The sequence below is a fragment of the Eleutherodactylus coqui genome, chromosome 13 (genome assembly GCF_035609145.1).
Source record: "Eleutherodactylus coqui strain aEleCoq1 chromosome 13, aEleCoq1.hap1, whole genome shotgun sequence".
NCBI classification, from domain to species: Eukaryota; Metazoa; Chordata; class Amphibia; order Anura; family Eleutherodactylidae; genus Eleutherodactylus; species Eleutherodactylus coqui.
In genome coordinates, this window is record NC_089849.1 from 100,068,737 (window position 1) to 100,081,562 (window position 12,826).

The following is a 12,826-nucleotide window of genomic DNA, read 5'->3' on the forward strand; positions in this document are numbered from 1 at the left end:
GATGCCTTGTGAGTTAGCTGAGGGACAGTGGTATCGTGCTGGTGCTGCTGTAGGGAGAGCGTTAGGAGTTAGTGCAGGCTTCAAGAACCCCAACGGTCCTTCTCAGGGCCACATCTAATAGTGTGCAGTACTGTGTTAGCACTGTAATTTTTTTTTTTTTTTCAAAATTGGATCTGCAGAGCATTGCGCCCTGCAATAGGGACAGAAGTGGTGGTTAGGCAGGGAGAGTGTTAGCAGTGAGTGTAGGCTTCAAGAACCCCAACGGTCCTTTCTAGGGCCACATCTATCCGTGTGCAGTACTGTCCAGGCTGCTGTTAGCAGTGTTGCATTTTTTTTTCTTCTCAAAACCGGCTGTGCAGACCATTGCACCCGGCATTAATACTACAGGGATAGAATTGTGTAGGCAAGGCCAGAAGACATACATTATTCATTGAATAGACGCAGTGTGGCTTGTCCTTTGAAAAACAAGGGAAAAAATTCTATTTCGCCTGCCTCTGACAGTCCTCAGGGCTCTCGGTACGTGTGTGCTGCGTGCAGAACGTTAAAAAAAATCAGACGAAGCCAGCTACGTTTTACTGCAGGCTTGCGCCAATTTTTTTCCTGCATGGGAAATCCCTGATCTGCTGTAGCGAATAACTTTGCATCACTGCAGTTCTCTGACACATTTGCAGGGCCACAACACAGTTATTACACTTATTAGTATTCATTGAATACACGCAGTGTGGCTTGTCCTTTGAAAAACAAGGGAAAAAATTCTATTTCGCCTGCCTCTGACAGTCCTCAGGGCTCTGGGTACATGTGTGCTGCGTGCAGAACGTTAAAAAAAATCAGACGCAGCCAGCTACGTTTTACTGCAGGCTTGCGCCAATTTTTTTCCTGCATGGGAAATCCCTGATCTGCTGTAGCGAATAACTTTGCATCACTGCAGTTCTCTGACACATCTGCAGGGCCACAACACAGTTATTAAACTTAGTAGTATTCATTGAATACACGCAGTGTGGCTTGTCCTTTTGAAAAACAAGGGAAAAAATTCTATTTTAGCTGCAGGCTTGCGCCAATTTTTTTCCTGCATGGGAAATGCCTGATCTGCTGTAGCGAATAACTTTGCATCACTGCAGTTCTCTGACACATTTGCAGGGCCACAACACAGTTATTACACTTAGTTGTATTCATTGAATACACGCAGTGTGGCTTGTCCTTTGAAAAACAAGGGAAAAAATTCTATTTTGGCTGCAGGCTTGCGCCAATTTCTTTCCTGGCTTGGAAATCACTGGTAATACAGCATGCTGAGGGGTAGGGGTAGGCCTAGAGGACGTGGACGCGGCCGAGGACGCGTAGGCCCAAGTGAGGGTGTGGGCACAGGCCGAGCTCCTGATCCAGGTGTGTCGCAGCCGACTGCTGCGCGATTAGGAGAGAGGCACGTTTCTGGCGTCCCCACATTCATCGCCCAATTAATGGGTCCACGCGGGAGACCTTTATTAGAAAATGAGCAGTGTGAGCAGGTCCTGTCGTGGATGGCAGAAAGTGCTTCAAGCAAGCTATCATCCACCCAGAGTTCTGCGCCGTCCAGTGCTGCAAATCCGAATCCTCTGTCTGCTGCTCCTCCTTCCTCCCAGCCTCCTCACTCCACTACAATGACACATGCTCAGGAGCGGGAACACTCCCAGGAACTGTTCTCGGGCCCCTGCTCAGATTGGGCAGCAGTGGTTCCTCTCCCACCAGAGGAGTTTATCGTCACTGATGCACAACCATTGGAAAGTTCCCGGGGTCCGGGGGATGAGGCTGGGGACTTCCGGCAGCTGTCTCAAGACCTTTCAGTGGGTGAGGAGGACGATGACGATGAGACACAGTTGTCTTGCAGTGAGGTAGTAGTAAGGGCAGTAAGTGCGAGGGAGGAGCGCACAGAGGATTCGGAGTAAGAGCAGCAGGACGATGAGGTGAATGACCCCACCTGGTGTGCAACGCCTACTCAGGACAGGTCTTCAGAGGGGGAGGCAAGGGCAGCAGCAGGGCAGGTTGCAAGAGGCAGTGCGGTGTCCAGGGGTAGAGGCAGGGCCAGACCGAATAATCCACCAACTGTTTCCCAAAGCGCACCCTCGCGCCATGCCACCCTGCAGAGGCCGAGGTGCTCTAAGGTCTGGCAGTTTTTCACAGAGACGCCTGACGACCGACGAACAGTGGTGTGCAACCTTTGTCGCGCCAAGATCAGCCGGGGAGCCACCACCAACAGCCTCACCACCACCAGCATGCGCAGACATATGATGGCCAAGCACCCCACAAGGTGGGACGAAGGCCGTTCACCGCCTCCGGTTTGCACCGCTGCCTCTCCCCCTGTGCCCCAACCTGCCACTGAGATCCAACCCCCCTCTCAGGACACAGGCACTACCGTCTCCTGGCCTGCACCCACACCCTCACCTCCGCTGTCCTCGGCCCCATCCACCAATGTCTCGCACCACACAGTCCAGCCGTCGCTAGCGCAAGTGTTGGAGCGCAAGCGCAAGTACGCCGCCACGCACCCGCACGCTCAATCGTTAACCGTCAACATAGACAAATTTATCAGCCTTGAGATGCTGCCGTATAGGGTTGTGGAAACGGAGGCTTTCAAAGCCATGATGGCGGCGGCGGCCCCGCGCTACTCAGTTCCCAGTCGCCACTACTTTTCCCGATGTGCCGTCCCAGCCCTGCACGACCACGTCTCCCGCAACATTGTACGCGCCCTCACCAATGCGGTTAGTGGCAAGGTCCACTTAACTACGGACACGTGGACAAGCACAGGCGGGCAGGGCCACTACATCTCCCTGACGGCACATTGGGTGAATTTAGTGGAGGCTGGGACAGAGTCAGAGCCTGGGACCGCTCACGTCCTACCCACCCCCAGAATTGCGGGCCCCAGCTCGGTGGTGGTATCTGCGGTGGTGTATGCTTCCTCCACTAAAGCACCCTCCTCCTCAACTTCTGTCTCGCAATCTAGATGTGTCAGCAGCAGCAGGACGTCGCCAGCAGTCGGTGTCGGGCGGCGTGGCAGCACAGCGGTGGGCAAGCGTCAGCAGGCCGTGCTGAAACTACTCAGCTTAGGAGATAGGAGGCACACGGCCCACGAACTGCTGCAGGGTCTGACAGAGCAGACCGACCGTTGGCTTGCGCCGCTGAGCCTCCAACCGGGCATGGTCGTGTGTGACAACGGCCGTAACCTGGTGGCGGCTCTGCAGCTCGGCAGCCTCACGCACGTGCCATGCCTGGCCGATGTCTTTAATTTGGTGGTTCAGCGCTTTCTGAAAAGCTACCTACGCTTGTCAGACCTGCTCGTAAAGGTGCGCCGGCTCTGCGCACATTTCCGCAAGTCCCACACGGACGCTGCCACCCTGCGCACCCTGCAACATCGGTTTAATCTGCCAGTGCACTGACTGCTGTGCGACGTGCCCACACGGTGGAACTCTACGCTCCACATGTTGGCTAGGCTCTATGAGCAGCGTAGAGCTATAGTGGAATACCAACTCCAACATGGGCGGCGCAGTGGGAGTCAGCCTCCTCAATTATTTTCAGAAGAGTGGGCCTGGTTGGCAGACATCTGCCAGGTCCTTCGAAACTTTGAGCAGTCTACCCAGGTGGTGAGCGGCGATGCTGCAATCATTAGCGTCACCATTCCTCTGCTATGCATCTTGAGAAGTTCCCTGCAAACCATAAAGGCAGCCGCTTTGCGCTCGGAAACAGAGCCGGGGGAAGACAGTATGTCGCTGGATAGTCAGAGCACCCTCCTGTCTATATCTCAGCGCGTTCAGGAGGAGGAGCATGAGGAGGATGAGGAGGAGGGGGAAGAGATAGCTTGGCCCACTGCTGACGGTACCCATGCTGCTTGCCTGTCATCATTTCAGCGTTTATGGCCTGAGGAGGAGGAGGAGGAGAAGGAGGAGGAGGAGGAGGAGGAGGATCCTGAAAGTGATCTTCCTAGTGCGGACAGCCATGTGTTGCGTACAGGTACCCTGGCACACATGGCTGACTTCATGTTAGGATGCCTTTCTCGTGACCCTCGCGTTACACGCATTCTGGCCACTACGGATTACTGGGTGTACACACTGCTCGACCCACGCTATAAGGAGAAACTTCCCACTCTCATTCCCGAAGAGCAAAGGGGTTCGAGAGTGTTGCTATACCACAGGACCCTGGCGGACAAGCTGATGGTAAAATTCCCATCCGACAACGCTAGTGGCAGAAGGTGCAGTTCCGAGGGCCAGGTAGCAGGGGAGGTGCGGAGATCGAGCAGCATGTACAGCCCAGGCAGTGCAATAGTCTTTAAGGGCCTGGACAGCTTTATGGCTCCCCAGCAAGACTGTGTCACCGCTCCCCAGTCAAGGCTGAGTCGGCGGGAGCACTGTAAAAGGATGGTGAGGGAGTACGTAGCCGATCGCACGACCGTCCTCCGTGACGCCTCTGCCCCCTACAACTACTGGGTGTCGAAGCTGGACACGTGGCCTGAACTAGCGCTGTATGCCCTGGAGGTGCTTGCTTGTCCTGCGGCTAGCGTCTTGTCGGAAAGGGTGTTTAGTGCGGCTGGGGGAATCATCACAGATAAGCGTACCCGCCTGTCAACCGACAGTGCCGACAGGCTAACACTCATCAAGATGAACAAAGCCTGGATTTCCCCAGACTTCTCTTCTCCACCAGCGGACAGCAGCGATACGTAAGCAATACGTAGGCTGCACCCGCGGATGGAAGCTACGTTCTCTCTCATCATCCAAAACGGGGACATTTCTGCTTCATCAATATGTGTCTAATATTCCTCCTCCTCCTCCTCCTGCTCCTCCTCCTGAAACCTCACGTAATCACGCTGAACGGGCAATTTTTCTTAGGGCCACAAGGCTCACTCATCTAATTTGTCTAAACAATTTTTATATGTTTCAATGCTCTTAAAAGCGTTGAAACTTTAACTTGAACCAATTTTTCGTTAAACTGGGCTGCCTCCAGGCCTAGTTACCACTTAAGCCACATTAACCAAAGCGATTAATGGGTTTCACCTGCCATCTTGGTTGGGCATGGCCAATTTTTACTGAGGTACATTAGTACTGTTGGTACACCAATGTTTTGGGGCCCTCACCTACAGTGTAATCATAGCAATTTGTATGTTCTTCGCCTGCACTCATGGTACAGAAGTGTGTGCGGGGTTGGCCTACACTTTAGCTACATAAATGTAACTTGGGCCTTGGCTATACTGCAGCTACTGAAATGGAACTAAGACTGCGCTCCCACTATACTGCTGCTTCGGAATTGTTCCTGGGGCCTGTATAGGCTGCTACAATGACTTAAATGGAACTAAGACTATGCTCCTCCTATACTGCTGCTTCGGAATTGTTCCTGTGGGCCTGTGTAGGCTGCTACAATGACTTAAATGGAACTAAGACTGTGCTCCCCCTATAATGCTGCTAGTGATATGTTAGTGGGGCCTGTCGCTAATGCTACTGCTGAAATGTTACTAGTTCTGGGCTCTGCCTATACCGCTGCTAATGGTATGTCTCTGGGGTGTGGAAACAGAGGCTTCCCAAAGACATGATGGCGGCGAGGCCATTTCCCACCAACGCTGTTACTGTTAAGGTGCCTATAACCACGGACACGTGGAGAGGACACGTAGTGCCTCCAAAACATCCCCCGCCACGGCCCACTTAATCCTGGCCACATTCCGAAAACCAACAAAATAAAACCGCGCTACTAGGTCCGCAGTCACCACCACATTACCACCAACGCGGTTACTGTTATGGTACATATTACCAGTCTGACTGGGGCATGCAGTGTTGGCCGGAGCCCACCTGCATTAAGCATGACATTACTACCTCAGCTGTGTTGGGCAATGCAATGGGATATTTCTATGTACCACCGGTGGGTTCCAGGGAGCCACCCATGCTGTGGGTCCACAGGGAATTATAAATGCATCTGTTTCCACTTGTAAAGAACCCCAGTCTGACTGGGGCATGCAGTGTGGGCCGAAGCCCACCTGCATTAAGCACGACATTACTACCTCAGCTGTGTTGGGCAATGCAACTTTGTGTACAATTTTGTGTATCGCCGGTGGGTTCCAGGGAGCCACCCATGCTGTCGGTCGACAGGGACTTCACAATAGGGAGTTGTACCTGCCTGTGTCTATGAATTAAAAAGCCCGGTCTGACTGGGGCATGCAGACACCTTGACAGAATGAATAGTGTGTGGCACATAGGTTCCCCATTGCTATGCCCACGTGTGCAGCTCCAGATGGAGGTGGCACAGGATTGGATTTCTCATTGCTTCTGTACAGCATTGTGGGCTATCGCCCCGCCCCTTTTAAAGAGGGTCGCTGCCTAGCCGTGCCAACCCTCTGCAGTGTGTGCCTGCGGTTCCTCCTCATGGCAGACGCACTTCTAAATAGACATGAGGGTGGTGTGGCATGAGGGCAGCTGAAGGCTGCGCAGGGACACTTTGGTGTGCGCTGTGGGGGGGAGGGGGGGGCGGTTGGGCAGCATGTAACCCAGGAGAAGTGGCAGCGGAGTGTCATGCAGGCAGTGATTGTGCTTTGTTGGAGGTAGTGTGGTGCTTAGCAAAGGTATGCCATGCTAATGAGGCCTTTTCAGAAGTAAAAGTTTTTGGGAGGGGGGGGGCCCCACTCTTGCCGCTATTGTGGCTTAATAGTGGGACCTGTGAACTTGAGATGCAGCCCAACATGTAGCCCCTCGCCTGCCCTATCCGTTGCTGTGTCGTTCCCATCACTTTCTTGAATTGCCCAGATTTTCACACAAGGAAACCTTAGCGAGCATCGGCGAAATACAAAAATGCTCGGGTCGCCCATTGACTTCAATGGGGTTCGTTACTCGAAACGAACCCTCGAGCATCGCGAAAAGTTCGTCCCGAGTAACGAGCACCCGAGCATTTTGGTGCTCGCTCATCTCTATTTCCTACACATGGTTGGAAATGCAGGGCCAGGTTTTCTTATCTCAGCCATGAAAAGCTGAGATAGGAACATCCCTTTAACAGACTTAGACCTGTTTGAAGTGTTTAGAGCTGGTCTACTTGCCATGTTAGCCTTTTCAGCAGTTCATTTCACTCAAGACACGTGCTACTTTTCCATGGCCCACCTTGTAGCATGTACCTCCTTCACCCTCTCCCCATCAATGCTTGAAAATGCTTTTACGAGCTTACTTTATTATACAATGTTGTAGATGCCCTAATTTTAAGCCCAACTCTGCTCCATACCGAAAAATTCCGGTATGATGAGGCTTAACCCCCTATTCTCCAACTCATTACAGAAAGCTGAAATCTAAGGTGCTAAGTGCAAAAATCCTGCAAGCAACAAGTCCACTTTCAAGAGCACTTTTCTGTATTCTAATAACTGTAAAATATGCTCATTGTCAAAAAAAAATCAAGCCCCTAGAAGGATTTATCATTTTGCTTCGAAACTCGATTGTTATCAGAGAAATAAAGTAATTTTGTAGATACCATTATACTTTTTTAATGGCTAACAAAAAGTCATGATGTTATAGTGAGCTTTTGAACCTACTTAGGGTTCAGAACAATCACATTTTGCTCTACTGATTAACATGTTACCAGACGTTTTTCTATTTGCTACAAAACTCTGCATGCAATTACATCTCAGGTAGATATGCAAATGATGAGAGTTGTGGTGTGATTAGATTAACAGTTTTGCCACCTGAGGCCATAAAAGTGGTTCCATCCTTGGCCTATAAAAAGTCTCTCCGAGGCTACTTGCATGTAGTCGACCTTTTTTCCGCTTGTGTAGAGCTTGTTGACCACTAGACGCCTCTACGATGTAGAGAAGAGTTTTCACCCTATTACCATAGTTTGAGGGGATGCAAGAGGGTGGACGGTCATATCAATGAATTGCCCCCCACCAGCCGTTCTTACCAGACTATTTTGAGGTGTTGGGACCAGTGGATATGTGAGGGCAAACAGTGATCGGGCTCAGGACGCCCTCTGATTGTCCGACAAGCACAAGCAGCTCCAACTGCTTTGTTTATATGGTCCAGTAGGAGGGACCATTATTTAATGTGGCTAGAGTATTGATTATAGGTATGGATACCTCTGATAGTAAATATATTATGAGTGCTGTTGCCGCTTTTTGGTTCTGCACATAGTAAAGGTGTTACAGGAATACCTCCACAACAATGCTCTACTTCCATGTCCTGCCCGGGTGCTAGATTTATCATCAATAGAACACATCTGGATGCCAACTTCGACAGCCTATGGGTTAGCACAATCTAGAGCAGTGGTCCCCAACCTTTTTGGCACCCGGGATCGGCTTCAAGCAAGACCATTTTTACAAGGCCCGGCAGGGTTGGGTGGGGCTTTGGTTACATGGGGCGGGGTTATGAAGGGGGTTGGTGTAATAACCATCCCCCCCAGTAATAAGCAGGTCCCCCCAGTAATAAGCAGGTCCCCCCCCGTAATAAGCAGGTCCACCCCCCCATAATAAGCAGGTCCACCCCCCATCCCCCTGTAATAAGCAGGTCCCCCCCAGTAATAGGCAGGTCTCCCCCCAGTAATAGACAGACCCCCAGTAATAGGCAGAGCCCCCAGTAATAAGCAGCCTATTCCCCTGTAATAAGTAGCCCCCCCAGTAATAAGCAGCCCCCCAGGAATAAGCAGGTCCCCCCCAGTAATAAGAATTTCCCCCCCAGTAATAGGCAGCCCCCCAGTAGTAAGTAGCCCCCACCCCCCCAGTAATAACCAGCCTCCCCCCCAGAAATAGGCAGCCCCCCCCATAATAGGCAGCCCCCCCAGTAATAGGCAGCCCCTTCCCCTGTAATAAGTAGCCCCCCCAGTAATAACCAGCCCCCCAGTAGTAAGTAGCCCCTTCCCCTATAATAAGTATCCCCCACACCCCCCAGTAATAAGCAGCCCCCCGTAAGCAACCCCCCCCCCAGTAATAAGCAGGTCCCCCCCAGTAATAGGCAGCCCCCCCAGTAGTAAGTAGCCCCCCCACAGTAATAGGCAGCCCCGCGTAATAGGCAGACCCTTCACCTGTAATAAGTAGCCCCCCCCAGTAATAACCAGCCCCCCCAGTAATAGGCAGCCCCCCTAGTAAAAGGCAGCCCCTTCCCCAGTAATAGGCAGCCCCCCCGCAATATGCAGCACCCCCCGTAGTAGGCAGCCCCGCCGTAGTAGGCAGCCCCCCCAATAGTAGGCAGCCCCCCAACCCATATACTTACCTCCTCCCTGCTGTCGCTCTCCGTCTGCTTGCCCTGACGTCAGTGTGCAGCCCAGAACGCTTCCTCCCCGAATCCTCTCCTGCGGAACTAATGAGCAGGGGACTCGGGGAGGAGAATCCTGGCTGCATACAGACCTCAGTGTGCGCCGGGATCAGCACCGCTGATAATCGCTTCAGTGGTGAGCGGCGTCCGCACGCCGCGGGCCACAAAACACAAGGCAGCGGGCCGGATTCAGCCCGCGGGCCTTGTGTTGAGAGCAAAAGTTCCCAGCGGGGCCGCGGACCGGCGCTAAATACCCAACGGCCTGGCCCCCGGTCCGCGGCCCGGTGGTTGGGGACCCCTGATCTAGAGGATCAGTTACGACAAATGGGGACTGATATGCAGCAGGATACCATAGGGAACCTGTATGCATCCATGCCTGCTGACATCTTACATCCAAGCTAGAGGCAGTACAAGGTACTAAAGCCTTAATGCCTGTCCGTATCACATCTTGTATCCAATCTAGAGGCAGTACAGCAGGGTACTAGAACTTCCATGCCTGTCGGTATCACATCTTGTATCCAAGCTGGAGGTGGCCCAACTGGGTACTAAATAGTATGTTAGGCCGAATGAAGACAATGTCCATCTAGTTCAGCCTGTGTAAACCCCCCCACTCCTTGTTGATCCAGAGGAATGCAAACCCTCCCCCCCCCCCCCCCCCCCAACAAAGCAGAAACCAATTTAGCCCATTTGGAGGAAAAAATTACTACTCAACTCTATAATGGCAGTCAGAATCATCCCTGGATCAATGTTTGAGTTCCTTCCTACCTCCAAGACGTGCATCAACAACCCTTGTGGTTATTTAATGACTATATCCTGTAATATCATAGCACTCGAAAAATATGTCTAGTCCCCTCTTAAACTCCTCTATGGATTTTGCCATCACCACATCCTCAGGCAGAGAGTTCCACAGTCTCACTGCACTTACAGAAAAGAACCCTCTTCTATGTTGGTGATCAAACCTACTTTCGTCTAGACGTAGTGGATGCCTTCTTTATACCCAGGGCTGCGATGGTAACAGATCATGGGAGAGATCCTTGTATTGTCCCCTAATGCATTTAACCTTAACCATCTTTTTTTTCCAGGGTAAATAATCCCAATAATTGCCCTTCTTTGAACCCCCTCAAGCACTGCAACATCTTTCCTGAGCACTGTTGTCCAGCACTGTATACAGTATTCCATGTGAGGCCTGACAAGTTCCTTATTTAATAGAAGAATAATGTCCTCGACGCTCGCCCCTTATTCTCGTCCATTGCCCCTAGTCTTCCTACAAGGGGTTAGTTTTTTACAATTTTATAATTTTGCTCTGATATTGTAATCAGTTTTATTCCCGTTACAATCACACATGTTTTATTCGATTCTGACAACTCCTCCTAGGTGCATGATTTTTTTTGGCAATGAGTGTACTATACACTATACTGCCTAGAGGCATTTGTATGGAGATTACACAGGTATCAGTCACATCCCCTAATAACAATGGTCTGTACACATTGTTAGTGAAATCAATATGACTCCATTTTCCCTATCCATTTTACAGTATGCTCCTCCCATTTTGTATGCTTCTGTCTCAGTCAATGTTTTGTACTTTTACTTTAACAAGATTTGCAGAAATGTACTAAAGAATAAAGGAGACCTTGGTAGCTAGAAAATTCCGATCTCAGAGATTGAGAAAGCAGACTCGATAGCCTGGGTCATAGCGCCCTGTTGTCCATTCATTCCTAAAACATCCTATTGTTTTTCATTTCTGTACCAGTGTTCTGAAAAGTCAATCTTATATAATTCTACTGCGCCTGTGAGAATTCTGTTTGGTGATTTATATGTTAAATTCTTTATCATACATATTCAGAATTGTGTTTAGTTTTATAAACCAATGGTAATAAATGATTTATAATTTAGAATTATTGTAATTGAGGCATGTGCCTCTATAAAAACTGATGCCTGTCAGTTAATAAATAGATAACTTTTGATCACATCCAGTCATGTGTGGTTTGATGACTTATTTCCAGGTCTGACTATAAACAACTTAACATGAAACCCAAAAACATACTTTGGAAAGCAATCTTTAAGCTTTCACTAACATTTGGCACCCAACATGGGTCCGGGCTCTCACTTCAGACCCTAGTGAGGAATCCAGTGATTTTCTCTCTCTCCAGGAGGGACCTACATAGAGCGCTCAGGTAAGAAATTTATTTCTTACAAAAAATTCTGTCTTCCTTTGAGGCTGAGATTATCCCCATCACTGGGTGATGGAGGGGACTACTGTTGTGCCTTGAGAAGTCTGTGTCAAAGAACCTGATAGATGGTATGTTTTTGGGTATGAAGTTGCACGAAAGAAACGTCTGTCCCGGGAGATAGGATTGTGTGATAAATGCTACAGTAACAAATTATATCAAACTTAAAAGTTTGCTGTGTGATCAGGGTGGTCTTAGAAATAGTAAAAAGCCTGTTTTTTTTAAATGCATGGTTCTTAGTCTTAGATAAAAAAAAGTCTCACTCCCTTTCTCGTTCTCTATTTATTTTTTATTTCTCCTCTCCTGCTTCTGACATCCCTGAGACTACACTATTCCATGAGGTGCTGTACAAATCATGTCTGTAGAAATTGGTGACCCAGTACCTGTGAATAAGACAGGAAGACAGCAGACTGGACGATATAGTTGTGCCTGCGTTTTAAATTTACATGTTCAACTTGACTGGGACTACATAAGGAAACTTGGGGAGCGAGTTGTGTAGGTATATTCAGGCCAACCACTAACTTGTTCTGACGGACAGTTGTTAGGATCTAACCCTGTGGATGATGAAGGTTACAATAGCAATTGAAATTAGAAAAAATAAGTGAGAGTAGTGTGGGTATGAGAAAATGGGGTAAGTTTTCTCTTATACAGTCTTGAATAGAAAGGATTAATAATTAGAGATGAGCGAGCACCAAAATGCTCGGGTGCTCGTTACTCGAGTCGAACTTTCAGTGATGCTCGAGAGTTCGTTTCGAGTAACGAACCCCATTGAAGTCAATGGGCGACTCGAGCATTTTTGTATATCGCCGATGCTCGCTAAGGTTTTCATTTGTGAAAACCTGGGAAATTCAAGAAAGTGATGGGAACGACACAGAAACGGATAGGGCAGGTGAGGGGCTACATGTTGGGCTGCATCTCAAGTTCCCAGGTCCCACTATTAAGCCCCCCCCCTCCCCCGCACTGTCAGCATAAAGATCGTTCTCCTCTGCCACAGCTGTAACAGCTGTGGCAGAGAAGAACGATGTTAGCCCATTGAATTCAATGGAGCCGGCAATACAGCAGGCCAGCAAATCCCCGCCTGCTGAATGAGCTGCCTCTAATTGGTCACAGCCTGACCAATCAGAGGCAGATTCCACTCACACACCCATTCATGAATTTATGAATGGGTGAGTGACTGCTGCCTCTCATCTGATTGGTCCCGCTGAGCCAATCAGAGGCAGCAGTCACACACCCATTCATAAATTCATGAATGGGTGTGTGAGTGGAATCTGCCTCTGATTGGTCAGGCTGTGACCAATTAGAGGCAGCTCATTCAGCAGGCGGGGATTTTAAATCCCCGGCTGCTGAATACTACTCACAGCTGTTCAGAGC